At 37.7% G+C, this 8,918-nt stretch overlaps 1 long non-coding RNA gene across 1 annotated transcript in view; it reads right to left on the reverse strand.

Annotated features, from left to right (window-relative positions):
* LOC121257140 overlaps positions 1-8,918 on the reverse strand; it is a 57,142-nt gene that overhangs the window by 35,271 nt on the left and 12,953 nt on the right. Inside the window, exon 2 of the long non-coding RNA XR_005939161.1 lies at positions 8,718-8,725. This is a non-coding gene — a long non-coding RNA (uncharacterized LOC121257140). The remainder of the gene's footprint in view (positions 1-8,717; positions 8,726-8,918) is intronic.

Below are 8,918 nucleotides of genomic sequence, written 5' to 3' on the forward strand. Positions count from 1 at the left end.
TTGAAGCAGTACTTGGCACATCCGCCATTACTTAGCCAGACCAAGCTAGGGGAACCCTTATCACTGTATCTAGCAGCGACCCCAAACGTTGTATATGCCCCATTGTACTGCTGTCAGAACAACGAAAGTGATCAGTTCTATATTTGGGTTTCTTGTTTCAACTCCTCTTAAAGGTCTACTTACATAGTACACATCTGATCACTTTTGCTTGCAGATGTAAACAACCCACCTAAAAAGCCCCTTAGGACTTGGCCTTACCATCCATGATCCTAGCTAGTATACGATTGTGATTTTTGTAGAAAGGAAGCTTTTGGAGCTTGAGTTGGCAAAAGGGTCGTATACTATGGCGCCCCTAGCCCTCGCTTGGGATTTGGCGAAACCTGAAACGCCGGGACATGCAATGCACCTCACAGCGAAAAGTCAACTTAAGTCAAATAATGGAATAATGGTCACGGTACCGAAAATATACATAAAATCCCACAAAAGTACTTTATAATCTATAAGAGTCATCATAGTTGTTACGAGTTTCTAAAGAACTCCCAAAAAAAAAAAACATGGGACCAAAGCATTAAAGCCAAACAGAAAGTCCTTTTCCAAAAGTGGAATGGGTCAGAACTAGGGTCCCATCCTCAAGCAGACTTAAGAATATTTTCCTAGATGGTCAAACGTCTATGTCCAAACCCAACTCTGTGGCTATTTCCTTAGCCTCTACAACAGAGTTCTTAGCTTACTCCAGATGTTTTGACATCTTGCTTAAGTCTTAACATCTTTTAAGGGTCCAGGTTGAAAAACCAGCATCAGACTCATCCTAAGGTAGATTGACCACAAGCCTCCACTGTGAACTCATCCTCAATTATCTCACAGATCTCGTCCATGTTTAAGGGTCCTGCATACTTGGCATAGCTTCTACCATTCCGAGTAGGAGAATGATACTGGGAAAAATACAACAGTGAAATTTTGAGAAATCTCAATAAGTAAACAGATAACATGTAACAGATATCGTAAGCATATGAAAGCAAACTTAACAATGAATGTATGGACATGAGACTTTACTTATGCATTTGACCCTTCCAAAAAAGAAAAAAGAGACATTGTTTAAAACATGACTTTCATGACCTTTCTTTCATGAACATTCTTTCTTCATTTCATACTTGTTCTTTAACATACTTATGAGCTCAAGGCCTTCTTGACTTATAACATATAATTGGATACCTTAGGGCTCCCTTATGCATCGTGTGTTCCCTGCTAGTTACTGCATCAATCATTGGCCACTTTGACCAAAATGACTATGTCTTATCTTTCATATACGGTAGTTCGTAAATCGCCTTCACCGTAGGTACACCCACTACTAGCTTTAGGTGCGATCCCGCTCTGGTATCCTTTTCTTTTAGGAGCCATTCGAGATCCACCGATAGTACATCGCCAACCCAGTGGGTATCCCTCCATTTTAAACACTCCTGAGAGGACAAAGGAGTTCAACTAGAACATTCCCCCATCCTAGCATTTGGGGTCATGATAAAAACTTTACTTTAAAAAGACTCTTTTCCTTTCAAAGGGGTTTTCATAATCCCAATTCATGTGACATGACAATAAAACTTAGAACTCTCATGAGACACATGAAATGCCGAAATGCTTTATCATAACCATAAGACATTCATGCATGCAATACATATCACGTTACAGCTTGAAAATATTAGAACATGCAAACATGTTCTTTTATAACAATTCTAGTGCATCGAACATCAACCAAAAGATAAACATTCAACACTTCCCATGTAAGGGCCGAGACATACAAATCCAAACATATCCAAGCATCATTCTTAGCCCATTAAACCTAAAACACTAACGATCATACTTTATCTATGGGGTTGGCCAAAACCTCTCATTTTTTAAAATCATGCATTCCATTCAATTTTCATGAACTTAGAATCTTCTAATGTTTTAAAAAAAAAAACTTCAATAAAGAATACTGATGGTTGGCTGAAAACTTTAGTGGTTATGGGCAATATTTTCATGAACATAATCTCATACTAAAAACAAGTAAGTGACAAATATTCATGTACAAACAACATAGTGCAACCGAAACCCTAGCATGACTTCTTACTCAATTTACATAACAAACATACCTTCCATAGAACCTTCTAATCATGCATTAAAATAACCATACCAAGAGGAGTTCATAGCACATGGAAGAACATCATAGTCATAAAGATCCATTGCAAGTTCCAGATGGGCCAATCACAAGATCAAGAGCCAAGAAGCTCAATAATGCAATACAAGGATTGGTGCAATCCACATGGGATGAAGCTAGCAAGAGCCCAACACTCAAGATGGGCTTGAAAGAAGGTGAACCAGTTTTGGTCCACTTGATACAAACTATGGAAGACATGACTTTGAGTTATTACTCGGGCCTATTGTTATTGAAGGCTTTCAATTTGTTAAAGGATTTAATTTATTAGTTTAGAATAAGTGGGCTGAGGATGCTTGGCCCACATATGTCTGATTTCTTATGAACTAGGGTTTTCCGGAAGGCCTTATATTTTGGCCAAGGGCTTGTTTGGAAAATTACTTTTTAGGAACTAGGATTTCAAGAGGTTACTGTAGTGTTACTGTAGCTGCAGCACTATTCATTCCGGGGCATTTTGGGTAAAAGGGGCTTTATTTTGGCTAGGGTTTTAATTAGACTTTAGTTTAAATACTCTTTGTAGCTTCATTTGAAGTTTTAGACAATATTGAATTTTCATTGTGAGTTGAGTTTACACCTCTTGTTCTTAATTGAACTTTTGAACTTATTAAAGGTAAATCACAACCTTTGTGGCGCTCCTCCTTGTAATCTGGGTTCCTGAAACAAATTCTTCAACGGGTCTAGATTTTAATATTCTTGAAACGAGTTCTCAATAGGTCTGGATTCTCCTTCCATTGACTTGATTTTGGCTTTCTTGGGTGAGTTTTCAAATTGATTGTGAATTCAAGGGATTCCATTCCCACGGTTTCATATCAAAAACTCTAACCTAAGTGTTTAAGTGTAGTGCTCTTTACATCTCTTTTCTTTTTCAAGAAAAGATTCCAAGCTTTCAGACTCTTCCCCCTTGAATCCAAAAATCATCTTCCACAAAACCCTAGCTTAAAGAAACACTAGTGTCATGGCCTTTAATCTCAAAAATACCATGCTTTAAGGCTTAAAACAAGTAAGGTTACATTTATCTTTCTTTGATGAAAACCCTAATCTAACCTTGGGAGTGTAGACGCGGGTTCATATGGGAGAACCTTCCAAAACACAAGCTAACTTCTTCTGATATGAACCTGCGGGAGTGGAATCCTTTGAACTCACAATCAATTTGAAAACTCACCCAAGAAAGCCAAACTCAAGTTAATGGATGGAGAATCTAGACCCGATGAGAACTCGTTTCAAGAACCTAGATTATATTAAAATCTAGACCTGTTGAAGAACCCGTCTCAAGAACCCAGATTACAAAGGAGGAACGCCACAAAGGTTGTGATTTACCTTTAATAAGTTCAAAAGTTCAATTAAAAACAAGAGTAAAACTCAACTCACAATGAATAAATTCATTAAATTTCATAAACTTATTAACATGAGGCTATAAAGAGTATTTAAAGCGAAACCTAATTAAACCCTAGCCAAAATAAAGCCCCTTTTACCCAAAATGCCCCTGGATGAACAGTGCCGCGGCTATAGTACTTGCTACAGTAAAACCCTAACCCTAGTTCAATAAAATATTAACTTTCCCAACATGCCCTTGCATAGGCCCCCCACTTAAATCCTTCCCATAATAAACCCAATTATTTTAAACCAACGAAATAAATCCTTCAAATGAATTAAACAAGTTGAAAGACATCAAGTGCCCAAAGCCTTTTAGTCATGTTGTTGCTTTCTTCCATAGCTTATCAAATGAATCAAAACTAGATCTTCATCCTTCAAGCCCCATCTTGAATGTTGGGCTCTTGCTAAACTCATCCCAAGTGGATTGCATCAATCCTTGCATTCTCTCCTTGATCTTCTTGGCTCTTGACCCTGTAATTGACCCACCTGGAACTTGCAAAGAATCTTTAAGACTAGGTCCATTTTGCTACCCATCATTCCCCCTCCGCTCAAAAGGATTCAACCATGAATCTCCACCTGGATCAAAGGGAAAAAGGTTAATAACATTTAAAATAGCAGAAACATGATACTTACTTGGAAGATCCACTTGATATGCATTATCATTAATTTGTTCAAGAATTTGGAAAGGTCCATCCAAGCTACTCCTATCATCAACTGGTAAAGACATTAAATCTAAAGGAGTAAATGGATTAATTCTATAAACAATTCCAAAAGGTGAAAATTGAATAGTAGTATGAACACTCGAATTATATGTAAACTCAATGAATGGCAAACAATAGTCCTACAAATGTTCATGGAACATGTTTAAAGTCTTCCTCATATGAAACGCAAATGATACTCCAGCAAACGTTCATGCAACAAGTCAATGTATGGCAAATGATACTCCCACAAACGTTCATGAAACACACCTAAAACTTTTCTTATACCAAAATGACAACTCCAATTATATGCAAACTCAATGAATGGCAAGCAATACTCCCACAAACGTTCATGCAACACATTAATGCATGACAAATGATATTTCCAGAAACGTTCATGCAACACGTCATTGAATGGCAAATGATACTCCCACAAACGCTCATGCAACACATCAAGTCTTCCTTACACCAAGGTTGCCCAACAAACCACCATTTCTATCACACACAAGCAACTTACACATAAAACTAGTAGGCATACAAAATCTATTCTCTCTAAACAAGTACCAATCTAATTTATATAACTTACCAAACAATGCTTTCTCACATGTTCCATACACACTAGCAAAGTCATCATCATTAGCATGCAATTCCTTATCATATTCAAGTCTCAACAATTTTGCATCGAAAATGAGGACAAGGCCATACCTTCTTGCTAAAGCATCAATCACAAAATTTTCCATACATTGTGTGTAATTGAATACATGAGGAAATATCTCAAAAAATTGGCATGCACTCTATTCAAGTTACCTTGTCCCTTCAAGTGCGTTAAGGACTCATGTTCTTCAAAAAAAGGTCGGTTAGGAATTGTCGCACCTGGCACAAAATCAATGTAGTGCTCTATCGGTAACGCCCCGATCCCGAAGGTCCAGAGAGTTAACTCTTAACACCTAAAATCAACTTAAATAACACAACTATAAAATCCAGAAAATCTCATAAAATATTAATCCATTTAATCAATCCAAATATCTAAGTTCGTCCATGGGGACAATAAAGAAAATCTCAATAACATAAATTAAAAACTCTCCAAAACTTGAAATTATCCTTAACTCATCAAATCAAAATACCCGAAAAATAAAATAAGTTTACTAACTACGACTCTCAAATAAGCACTTGTACCCTCAGGCACTTATTCCACTTTGATCATCACACCTTGCTAAAACTTCCTACTCTTGTTCTCCAGCTGAACCATCAAAATTATCTGAAAAATATACGGAGATAAGGGGTGAGTTATCAACAACTCAGTAAGCAGAGGACATATACTATTGTGTAAACATGAGCATTTACAGAATTCAGAATGCAGAAACAAAATATTTTCTTTCAGAATGTAGAATCAGAATAACATTTTCGTAATGCAGCGTCAGAACATGTTATCAAAAAAATTAGAGCAAAAATTCGAAAATATTCATAATCAAAATCCCTTTGGCATAGTATAAACTGAAACATCACATCTTATCTTATCATATCAGAACAAATACCATGTTTAACCCCTGTGGTAGGGTTGTGTAAACCTCGGTAGCTAACCGAGCAAAAACAGAATGTGAATTTTCCCCTTATTCATTATCGGAGCCCCAATTGTGCACATAAGAAAGACCACGCAGAAAACCACTTTGTTTCCAAAGTGGATGCACTAGAAACAGAAAAGTTGGTACCAACCCGAACAGAGGCCACAGTTTTACACCGGTGGTAAGGTCAGAACGGAACAGAAACAAAAACAGAATGTTATGCCAGAGGTTTTCAGAAATCACATCAGATCATATCAGAGTACAGAAAATTTTCAGAACTAAACAAAATCATATCACAACATAATTTATGCACAAAATTTCATATTCGCTCTCTTTTCAAAGTTCAGAAATAGAAAGTAAAAAACAAGCTCATGTCTACACCAGTCATGACGGAAAATAATTTCTTCTTAAACAGAATCTCATGAGTAATGCAGAACAAATAACTGAGGTAGTTCAAATTCTTTTTCAAAATCAAATATGTATATTTTCCAAAAATAACCTCAGCTTATTTTATTTTAATGCAAAGTCTAGCATAGAACCCCGCTTACCTGGACTTCTTAGCTTTTTCAGAATTTTCCTCAAAATGTCGAACAATAATTAATCGTCACCTATAAAATAATCATATAATTCTCGTAAATTTCCAATTAATCACATATTTCGATATTTAATCCTAAGTTTCCAAAATAACCTATTTACTTCCTCAAAACCTAAAATTACAAATCATCACTTTCTAAAATCATCAATGTTGATTTAATAACCTTGACTAAAACATTTATAAGTCTGTCCTATTTATTAATGAAAACAACTTATAAAGTTTAATACGAGATAATATACTTATCCCAAAATATTTTAAAATAAACCATAACTATTTTTTTAATAGACTAAATCATATCTAAAATGTAAAAATAACATTACACCAATATTGTTTACTCTTAAAATAAATCTTTACTTAATAACATGTTACAATAATTTTCTGTGATCATAATTAAATAAGAGTTTGTTAACACATGATAAAATTTTTAAAACACCTTAGCATAACTTTCAGTTCAAAGGGAAAAAAGTAATTAACAATATTAGTGTAAAATATAACTTAGAACCATGTAATATGCATGTAATATACTTACGTAAAGCAAAATTAGTTGAAGGAAAACAGAGGCTACGTACGCGGTATGGGGGTTCACTGTGACTAAAGGAGGTCGCGGCGGGGCAGGCGAGTGGGAGGTGGCTGAGACACTACGGCGGGACACTGAGAGAGAGAGAGAGAGAGAGAGAGAGAGATGAGCGAGAGAGAACAGGGGGTGAGAGAGAGTAACCGTGAGGGAAACAAATATGGAGGAGAGTCAGTGGGCTCACCGATCGGCACGAGGTGACGAGGGTGTCACAGCCAGTGATTACTGTTGCTTTTACGGTTGTTTCCGGCGCGAAAGAGGGTGGTTTGCAGTGGCTCGTGGTGGAATAACACTGAGAGAGAGAGAGAGAGTTGTACGCATCACGTGGCATGCATGGGACTTTGGACGGTGGCGCTGCACATCACTAGGCGGTACAGACTTAATCTCCGGCGTCATCTGTTGCTATTACTGTGGCGTCACTACCCAACTGTGGCAAGGCATGCCTCTCGGTTTGACGATGAAGCTCTATCTCCATGGCTTCAAAATAGAGCAACTGCAGTTTCCGCTTCCCATGGAAGTTGGTGATGGTGGCAACCGTTTGGGCTGTTTCCGAGGGTGGAGAGGAAGACTACGGCTACTTCAGGTGCTGCGGCAAGGATGCTTCCAGTATAGGCTTGCAGTGGTTCAGGTCTAGGTAGAAATTTACGTAGGGTGGAGGCTGTGGTGCAGGCTTACCACGGCGTGGAGGGTTGGCCTGGCGGTGGTACTGGCTGAGCTATCATGCATGGGTTTCCAAAGGGGGCTGCGGCTTCCTGAAGTTACAGCAGGGCTGCTGTAACCCTAGGACTTGAAGGAGGCGATCGAGCATGAAGGTTTATTAGGTGTACTTATGATGAGATTGAGGAACAATGAAAACGGAAAAGAGACGTGCACTTTTCTGTGCACGTGCATGGGGGTAGAGTAGTGCGGGGTGGGGAAAAGTGATAAAAAAAACTACTGATAGTTGGTTTTTCATGGTTTAACACAAATGGGTGTGGGCCTTTTCCGCAAATTATAGGCCCCGACTCAAACTCAAATGAAAAAAAAAATCCAACTTGTTTTAAAAAAATTATCTCTGCCCATAAAAATAATAGTCGAAAAAATTTCCCTTGGCTTTTTCATATACTTAACCCGAAAATATAGAAAAAAAAAACTTGGCGTTAGGCTCGGGTGTTACACTATCTCCCTAATAGGTGCAAATCCACTAAACACACCTCTAGGAAACACGACCTTATATCCTTGCAACAAAAAGACAACAACACTAGGCAGAGATACGTCAAGTTCGTTAGTATTAAGACTCGCCTTAGTATAAAGACTCACTTTTCTCTTTGTTTTTCTCTCACTTTCTTCACTCTCTCTTTTCTTCCCACACACTTTTTCTTTTGCACTCTCTTTTTTCCTTTCACTATCTTTTTGCTTTTCACTCTCTTTTTTTCTATCATTCTCTTTTCCTTCATCTTTTTTTGAACTCTCAGCCTGACAATTGTTTTTCAACTAATTTTCTCTTTTTCATGAGGTTTCAGCCTCACCTTCATCTTTTCCCTTAGGTGGTTCGGTCTTTCTCTTTGTTACAATTTGATCATTTTGTCCGACTTTGGTTTCCAAGGAGTATTAGAAACCAAAGTATGCCAAGATGTACCATTTCTTTTCAACTGCCTCTACACCTTCATAGCCATATGTACCATGTCCTCTATCTCCACATAATGTTGCAAATCAACTACATTGGCTATCTCCCTATTCAACCCACTCAAAAATCTAGCCATCGTGGCCTCCCGATCCTCCGCTACATTAGCCCGAATCATAGCCACCTCCATCTCCTTATGGTAATCCTCTACACTCCTAGACCCTTGTGTAAGATTTTGTAGTTTTTGGTAGAGGTCTCTATAGTAGTGGCTAGGTACAAATCTTCGCCTCATGATAGCTTTCAACTCTCTCCAAGTTTCTACAG

This window comes from Juglans microcarpa x Juglans regia, chromosome 3S, assembly GCF_004785595.1.
Source record: "Juglans microcarpa x Juglans regia isolate MS1-56 chromosome 3S, Jm3101_v1.0, whole genome shotgun sequence".
In the NCBI taxonomy this organism is placed as follows: Eukaryota; Viridiplantae; Streptophyta; class Magnoliopsida; order Fagales; family Juglandaceae; genus Juglans; species Juglans microcarpa x Juglans regia.